The following is a 9,877-nucleotide window of genomic DNA, read 5'->3' as shown; positions in this document are numbered from 1 at the left end:
AATATTGAGAGCTCTGTTGAAAGTTCTGTAGGAGCTTGGAAGACAATACTAAGAACACTGCAAAAGATGGAGGCCTGGCTTGTGAAATTTCAGAGGGAAGATTAAAGATTCTTACAGTGGCCATGTTTTGATTGTGAAGATTCTGTGGTTTTGGTTAGCTGGGGCTGAAGAATCAGCTGTGAGTAACAAGATACCAGAACCACTAAAGCCAACCTTTGTGTTACTGGGACTATTGATGCTGGTTAGCTGGAGCTAAGAAATTAGCAGTGATTAAGAAGAGACCAGCATCACTGAGAGGAAATCTTCTTGGAAGTGTTTTCTGAGAGCACAGAGAGTGTGTTCCAGAGATAGCCACAGTTGTATTTTGTGCTGTGTATGGACTTGGGACTGTGTAAGAGTCAACCACATGGTACTCATCTTGAAGGCATGAAGGGGTCATGAAGAGCATCTGAGGCTCTTGGCACAGTGAGAGGCCACGGAAGGCCATTGGTGAAGATGCAGCCTCAGTTTCAATTGATGGCCCAGGACTTGAAGGGGTCATGCATAGGAGCAGAGGCTTCTCACCATGAAGAGAGCCTATGAGAGGCTGTTGGTGAAGCCTAATTACAGTGGAAGATAGCAATGTTTTGGAGATGCCAGTACCATGCGATGACCACAAAGAACAGCAGCAGCAGTGGAGTACAGGCAGCTGGAGCCTAGAAGACAAACTGTGTGCTACAAAGGGCAGAGCTAGAAAAGCCCTTGGAGGAGCCCAGAAGATCATGAGTCCCAGACATTGGACATTTGGAGTTTTAGTTTTGCTTTTGGATGTTGACTGTGCCCTGATATGTTTCCCACTTGAAGGAAGAAAGTATTTTAGTGGAGCCCACAGTTAAGACTTTGAACTTTTAAAAGAATTTGAATTTTAAAGATATTGGATATTTTAAGGTGATTAAACTTTTAATATGTAAAGACGGTGGGACTTTTAAAGTAATTTAGATCTTGGGGATGAATAAGAAAGTAAGGGTTGAGGAATAATAGTGATGTGTATGTGTGTCAAGTTGACAAGGGGTCAATTGTACTGGCTAGTTTTGTGTGTCAACTTGACACAAGCTGGCATTATCACAGAGAAAGGAGCTTCAGTGGGGAAGTGCCTCCATTAGATCCAGCTGTGGGGCATTTTCCCAATTAGTGATCAAGTGGTGAGGGTCCTTGTGGGTGGTTCCACCTTTGGGCTGGTGCACTTGGGTTCTATAAGAGAGCAGGCTGAGCAAGCCAGGGAAAGCAAGCCAGTAAGAAACATCCCTCTGTGACCTCTGCATTAGCTCATGCTTCCTGACCTGCTTGAGTTTCAGGCCTGACTTCCTTTGGTGATGAACTGCAACGTGGAAGTGTAAGGTCAATAAACCCTTTCCTCCTCAACTTGCTTCTTGGTCATGATGTTTGTGCAGGAATAGAAACCCTGACTAAGACATACAAAAATAATTTTTGTACTGAACCATTTCTTTTATTAAAGCTCAGTTGAAGCAGAATTGATGTGCCCTCTACTGTGCATAAATTATAAAATGTAAGAGGTTTGTTGTTGTGGATGGTGGTGGTGGTGGTTTTGTATTGTGAGGCAAGATTTCTATATGTAGCCCTGGTTGTCCTGGATTTCTCTCTGTTGAACACGATGGCCTCCAACTCAGAGATATTTCTACTTCTGCCTCCCAAGTGCTGCAATTAAAGTCCTGTGCCAACACTGCCTGGCATGGTAGGTATTATTTAATGTATAAACCCAAGAAATCACTGTAGTCATGATAATGAACACCTACCTTCACTGGTCCTAATGTGCCCTCCTTTACAGTCTGCCCTTTCCTAACTGCCCATCCTGGTGTTCATTGATATGTTTTCCCCTTTGAGAAGTTCTTGTAAATAAAATAAGTGTCTTTCATTCCTGTATAACCATGAAGATTTTCCATTAAACCTCAAGTGTGGGATTGTGTACAGTTTCTCCCATGTCATTTGTCCAAAGACGTTTAGCAGCCTTCTGGTTGAGACCATTGCAAATAAAGCTGCTCTGAGCATTTGCCTGTCCCTCTCTTCCATGCGTCAACATCCAGACATCAAGGCCTGCATGTCTCACTTCTACATGTTAGACTTTACCTTCTAGACATGATGGCACAGGTCAACAATGAAGGATTATAATACAAACATGTCCCAAGCGAAGGTACACACGTCATGACACACAGACCTATGTCAGACAGACCATTGTTGAGCAGGAGACAGAAAAACATGAGGAAGAGGAGGCCTCAACCTTTTCTTGGGGATCCATGGGCACAGCAAACAGTTCTTGGATTTATTGGTTTGAATAATCTCAATAGTGTTCAGGTTCAGGACCATGCCTGGAAAGATGTTTTGGAAAGATACTGGCTTGGGCATTAAAAGGTGGAGGTGGTCTGTTTGCTTAGGAATCATTGGATTGCCTGTGAGAGCTTTGTCCCTGGGGGGGGGGACATTTGACTTCCCAAGGACTAGCTGCCTTCCTTAGGAAGCCTTAGGTGTTATCATGTCACATCAGGAAACAGATGAACAGAGAAATGGCTTCATGCTTGTCAGTCTTACACACTGACCAATGTGTCCTGTTTGTATGACTTTCAGTCCCTAATCCCGCTCACCAGCACTTGCTCTGTTCAACAAGTCTTCACAATTTTTGCCACACTTAAACAGACTAAGAGTTGTGGTATACATTGCTCAAATCTGTTTTTCAGTACATGTTGACAAACTGACTAATATTACTAATATCACCTGTGGAGAAGCACCTGTAGGAGTTCCTCTCATTATGTAGTTTGGATTTGGCTCAGTAAGGAGGTGGCAGCTGGTGCGAAGTGTAAGTAGACACCTGCTTAGGAAGCCAGTCTCTTGGCAACTGAGAAAAGCCTGTACCGAGGGTGAAATACAGCCCTTCCATTGCCAAGTCCCAGCACTTGTAAAGATGTAAAGTTGTAAAGATGAATCAGATGTTCTGAGGCATTTTGTTGTGCAAAATTTAAGTACTATGAGGTAAATCTGAGAATCCATTCCACATACCACATTCCAGTAGAAAATACACAACGGATTTTGGCACATGATCAGTGTAAATTACTTGAATATTGCACAGTATCTAATCTGTAGAAAATTGTAATAAATAAAATAAGATAAAGACCTACATCCTTCTCCCTTTAAAAAAAAGAGTTGTGGTATTGTGCTGTTTGTCCATTATAACAGTTGGAGTTCATCATTTCCCTTTACACTGCTTGCCATTCCTCTCCCTCTTAGCTGTGTGGCTGCTGTTGGGAGTTTGTGTGTATGTGGGAGAGAGGGCAAGCACATGGAACAGTGTGCATGGAGATCACGGGACAATCCTCAGTCATCGTTTAAGACAGCTCTCTGGCTGTCTGACATTGTGGACTGCCAGGCCAGATGGCCTACAAATATCTGGGAATTCACCTGTCTCCTCCCATCTCTTGAATGGAGCAGTAGGACTACAGACACATGCTAACAAGTCTGACTTTACACGGGTTCTGGGAGTTGAGCTCAGGTCCCCAATAATACACAGTAGCACTCTGCCCATCGAACCTTCTTCCCAGGCCTTCCCTATTTTCCCTTTAGTTGGGCATGGACATCTATCTCTTTCCCCATTGAAGTGTTATTATTAAGGTACGGGTTTCTCTTAAGGATTTATTTATTTATTTTATGACTATGACTACACTTTTGCTGTCTTCAGGTATACCTGAAGAGGGTCACGGATGGTTTTGAGCCACCATGTGGTTCCCCGGGAATTGAACTCAGGACATCTGGAAGAGCAGCCACCTCTTAACTGCTGAGCCATCTCTCTATGCCCTGGTTTTGTTTTTGATGAGGGTCTCTCTATGTACACCTGGCTGTCCTGGAAATTGCTAAGTCAACCAGGCTGTGGCAAATGATGACTCTCACTAGCAAACCAAGAGAATCTGAGAAACACTCCCATGTGATCCCTGAGTTACTCCCCTGTTATAACTGGACACAAGTAGCCCACAGTCCTCTGATAAAGCCCATAGGCAACACATGAGGTGTCTGTGAACCTCCTTTCTGTCCTGCAATCTGGTGAAGTCTAAGGCTTCTTACATGTAATTTCCCTCAGACAACCCCAGTCTGCACAGTACCACACAGCTGCAGTAAACTGAGCATGGGTGAGCACACCTACAGTCCCAGCACTTGGGAGGAAGAGACACATGGATCTCTGTGAGTCCAAGGCCAACCTAGACTGCATAGCATCATAAAAAGAAGGTTGCAAGGGCTCTCCCAGGATCACCTGGCTAATCAGGGACTGTCACTCTGCTCTGAGTGACCACACAAGTCATTAATCTCACTGACTCCCAGATCCTCTGAAGACCTCACAGGACTCCCGTTAAGCACACACACACACATGGGGCACAGAACAGAGCTACAGGCATTTATTAAAATCAGCTGAAGAGATGAGGGCACAGGTGTCAGGAATCCAACTTCAGGAAAAAGGACAGGACAGCAAGACAGCACTCGAATCAGACATGGTGCAAAGATGGGTTGCCCAAGCCCATTAGACTGTAAGGGCCTTAAAGTTGATGAGCTGATCTACAATATTCTAGACCATATCACTGCCATGGTATTTCAGGCATTCTGGGCTGAGGAGCATGGATTCCTGGAAAACAGACAGACAGAAACAGGTGGCTACAGTCAATGTGCAGGACCTCAGCAGGGCTCCCCAACCACCCAGAATGAGATCACTCTTCATCCACAAGAAAGAAAATCTTCTGCAGTGATTCAGGTCTCCAGCAACACACTCTGCCTCAAGGGAACTGGAGGCCACCCACAGCCTTCAGGAGGAAACCTGAAAGCCTCCATAGCCAGACAGGAAAGAAGGGGAGAAGGTTCCAGGAGTCATGATGGGGGCTAGGTCTAGAGAGAGACGTGATAGCTGAGTATGAGTTTGGTGATGTCTCCAATACCTGAGCACATCACCCCATGCACATTGGCAGTATGACCATGTTAAAAATACATCCCCCATGGGGGCTTGTTACAAGAAATTCATTTTTGGATAACACTGTGGTTTTGCCGGACCTGACACTCAAATAAAAGTACTTTGGGGAACAGGATGAGAGCTGCCCTGTTCAAAATATATGTCTCTGCGATTCCGTTATGCTTGAAACAAGAGGCAACAGGAGGCATCTCAGCTGTGGTAGGCAGTGGCAGACAATCCCTGGGCATAGGGGTGGAATTTAAGCCTTTGGGGGAGGTTCTGACTATACCTCAGATGATGTGAATGGATGGCGCCTCCATCTGAGGCAGGGGAGTAGAGTCAAGGGAGGTTCCAAAGAGGACCCTGGTAAGTAGACAGAAGTTTCTGGTATCTTCGCACAGACCTGTGATTACTGTACGTGTGCAGAGGCTAGAATAAAGACTCCCCTGTTCCTACTATGGGTAAGAACCCCATGTTTACCTAGCATGTGGTAGTGAATTGCAGGAACCTGCATGGAACAGACTGGATGTATACCTGGCATGCTACTTTGACCTGTGCTATGGTGATCAAGGGTTTAAATCCTCAGTTACAGGTCATCTGACATGTATTAATGATCACATTGATCATTTGTACACAGCCTTCCACAATTTACTGCATGGGAGAGTAAGTGAGGTTAGGGAGGACTTTACCAGAATTTGAGGATTGAGATGAATTTTGTAAACACCTCCCGCTTCGTAGCAACCCTGGAGTTTTTCAAAGGCCTCCAATTCCTCAGTAGAAACATCAAACAATGAAAGTTGGGACTTCATCATGTTCTTACTTTCAAAGAGTATTGAAAAATAGACCCTGAAGAAAGGAGGGCATGCTTCTGCTGCAAACACAGACATCATTATAAGGACACAGGCTGCCAGAAACAGGCTCAAGTGTTCTTGACACATCTACAAATGCCTTCACTATCTTTTCCCATAGTCCTGCCCTCCCAAAGACTGCAGTCTCACAGATATGACATGGTCTCCATGAGACACACACTTTACATGAGTGGACAGGCCCACATAGCTGACCCTTCAGAAAAGTCCTCCATTGGCCTCAGCCTCAACTGTACAACTAAGCATCATCACTAGCACAAGTTCACCTCCCCGACCCACCCATCCCAAGTGTTGTAACCCAGAGCAGAAAGTATCAATCGTCCTCTGCAGTTCCTTGCCTCCCAAAGACCCCTAGGTCTGTCTCAGGGCCCCACTTAGAGATCTACATGGGACTAAGATGGGGGTGAGCGAGGGTCCCACTCTCACTTGTCTGGAAGCCCAGCTCTCCAATCACCAGCAAGGCCAGCAGAAGAAGTGTCCCCTTCATGGTGGAGAGTGCTAAATGCACTAATCAGAGCAGATGCTCTTCCTTATAAACCATTATAGCCCTGAGCCCAGCAAACCCCACCCCCAACCCTACACCCCAGATGCTCCAAATACCTTTGGGCAGAAACTAGCACTGGTGGATCCCTGTCCAATTGGCTGACAGGAAGGGGTATGTGAGCCCTTCCCACTCAGAAGAACAAACACCATGGGAAGGCCTGAAGTCATTCCTTTCTGGAGAGAAGTTGTTCATTCTTTGCCAAAGAGAAGTTAGAGCTGACCTTTGTAAGGAGCTCAGCTCGAGTGCTGAGCCAAATGCCCCAAGGACCTGTCCTACTTGACAACTCTCCTTCCTGGTCACATCTTCACCTCTCCTGGCTCCAAGCATGGCCTCTCCAAGTTGGGACAGGAAGGCACAGGGGTCAAGGAGGGTTTCTGTCTCTGTAGGTAGTCAGCAGTCCAAAACACTGGATGTGCCTGAGGTCAAGGCTTAAACAGAAGGATGCATGTCTGGGTTCTTATAAGGCCTCTTGAACATCTTTAGCTGCTGAAGCCTTTGAACTGGATCCCTGAGGACATGGAGGTGACATCTTACTCTTGGTTTCTCTCAGCCAGGGTAGTCCCCAGCTCTTTGGCCATGTGGGTATCCTTGGGAGCTGATGATGGTTTTATATCACCAATTCTGCTTCACTCCATAGTAGGTCAATCCTATTGTCCTGCTCACTCTGTCCCCTCTCAGCTCTGTCAGGAACCATGTCTCTAAGAGGTTTGATCAGTAGAGTCCATGTGGTGAGAGCAGTGAGTGGTAGAGTGAGGGACTCACCGCTCTACATGAGCTCTCAGTTGTCCACAACCCCACGGGCTAGTGTGGACTGCCTGGCTGTAAACTACAGTGCTCCACAGGCCACAGGCAGTGCTCTGTGTGTATAGACTATCTCACGTTCAGAACAACCTACTTACCCTAAGGAAGACAATTTCAGCACAAATGAGATGTCAGCTGGGTGTTGTAGTCCATGCTTCTCGAGACAGAAATCCCTTCAGTCCAAGCTCACCCTGCTTGCAGTGTGTGATGGTTCATCTTGATGATCATCCTCACAGGGTTGAGAGTGGCGGTGGAAATACAGCTCTGTGTGGAAGTTTTTATGCTTTGTCAATTGATGACCATAGACTGACTTTCATGTGTCAGCATGGACTATGGTCATAGAAGGGGTGCAAAGAGGAAAACAAGCTGGCACAACCATTCATGCCTCTCTGCTTCCTGATTGTAGATGTGGTCAACCACCTCAAGTTCCTCACTGTGCCTAGCTCACCGTGATGGACTTTGTCCCGTAAAACTGTGAGCAGAAAGATGCTTCTCCCCTGACATTTGGTCACTAGTTCACTACAACAGTGGTGGAGTGTGGGGAGCTGTTTTGATGGGCCCTAAAGATGGTGCCTGGCCATGCACCAGGCTTGCTGCTCGACGAATGGGCAGGTCCTTGTTTGAAAGAGCTTGAGTGCCTACCCTGCTTCCGCCTTGCTGTGGCCTATGAGCATCTGCCACGTGGCTCATGGGGATTGGCTCACCGCTTCCACCTTGATGCAGCCTATGAGCATCTGCCATGTGGCTCATGGGGATTGGCTCACTATATTATATTTAAGGGGGTTGGCGAAGTGCCTCAGGAGTCAGAAGATTGTTCAAGATTCCTGAATAAATGGCTTAAAGAAGAGTTCGTGTGTTGTGTCTTTCCTTGCTGGTCGAGATGGGCATGACAAGTGGTGGCCCCCACGGGGCTCCTCCATTTCATACGACTCAGAAATTTTGGCAATCAGGGCAGCTGGCTGGTAAGTTCCCAGGTAAGGAGGGACAAAGGCAAAAGTCCTCAGTACAAGAGACTATAAAGACTCCTGTGTGGAGTGATAACGAATTGCTGAAGTGAGATCTAAGCAAAAGAAAAATAAATATGGGCGTTTCTCCATCACACGCAATTTTTCTGGCTCTTCAGGAGCTGCTGAATTCAAAAGGAAAAAATAAAATCAGAGGAAATAAGGGGATTGGCTCTACAGGGACTGATTTAACCTTCCTGTCCCTGGATCTTGATAAGCGACCCTTGTTGGAGCTAATCATAGATGGAATGAAAATTTTGGGTCTGTTAGATACTGGAACAGATAAAAGTATTATAGCAAAAAAGGAATGGCCTGCTAGTTGGCTAATACAAGCTTCTTCACAGACTCTACAAGGACTAGGCCATGCAAAAATCCCAGACATGAGTGCAAGAAAGTTAAGATGGCGAGATGCGGAAGGTCATAAGGATGTTATGCAGCCTTATGTTTTAGAATTACCAGTCTCCCTATGGGGGAGAGATCTCTTGCTGGAAATGGGGTTTAAATTGAGTAATGATTCTCCCTATTCCCTTAAGGCTCAAGCCATGATCAGAGATATGGGGTTTTATCCCAGTATTGGAGTGGGAAAATATTTACAAGGAAGAAGAAATCCAGTTCAATCTAGAGGAAATAAGGGAAAGGAGGGTTTGGGTTTTTCATAGGGCCACTGGGGAAGGAATACCTATTACTTGGAAAATAGAGGAGCCAGTGTGAGTTCCTCAGTGGCCTCTGTCCTCTGAAAAATTACAAGCAGCCAATCAATTAGTGGAGGAACAATTACAATTAGGAAAAATAAAGCCCTGGAATACACCCATGTTTGTAATTAAGAAAAAAATCTGGAAAATGGAGGTTATTACATGACCTTAGAGCCATTAATCAACAAATGCAGATCATGTGGCCAGTACAGAGAGGGCTGCCCTTGCTCTCTTCAATACCTGCTAAATGGCCTCTTATACCTGTGGATATTAAGGATTGCTTTTTTTCCATTCCCTTATGTGTAAAAGATAGTGAAAGATTTGCAATTACTGTTCCTTCCCTTAATCATGAAAAGCCAGACAAAAGATATCAGTGGGTACTGCTACCACAGGGGATGGAGAATAGTCCCACTATGTGCCAACCCTTTGTGGGGGAAGCTCTTTTGCCATTTCGAAAGAAATATCCTGAAGTAAGATGTGTCTATTATATGGATGACATTTAGATTGCTGCCCGTTTGGAAGAAGTTCTGCATAAAGTTTATATAGATCTGGTGAAGGCTTTAGACGATAGAGGATTATTTATAGCCCCGGAAAACGCTCAGCAAAAACAAGTGATAGATTATTTGGGAGCTAGCCTACAAGATCAATGAATAGTTCCCCAAAAGGTGGAGTTGTGAGTAGATAATTTAAAAACCCTGACATGATTTTCAAAAATTGTTGGGTGATATTAATTGGATTAGGTGTTATTTAAGACTTCCAAATTATGTATTAAAGCCTTTATATGATATTTTAATGGGAGAAGCTGCTCTTGATTCTCCTCGAATCTTAACATCTGAGGCACGACAAGCCCTGGAAGCAGTAGAGAGAGAAGTAGCTGGAGCCTTTTTATAACGTATAGAAGAGGGCAAGGATATTTCTTTATGCATTTTACAATCTTTTCGGCAGCCTACAGGGTTGCTGTGGCAGGGTGGGCCTTTGCTGTGGATTCATCCAAC

The sequence above is a fragment of the Apodemus sylvaticus genome, chromosome 1 (genome assembly GCF_947179515.1).
Source record: "Apodemus sylvaticus chromosome 1, mApoSyl1.1, whole genome shotgun sequence".
NCBI classification, from domain to species: Eukaryota; Metazoa; Chordata; class Mammalia; order Rodentia; family Muridae; genus Apodemus; species Apodemus sylvaticus.
This window is presented reverse-complemented; position numbering follows the sequence as displayed.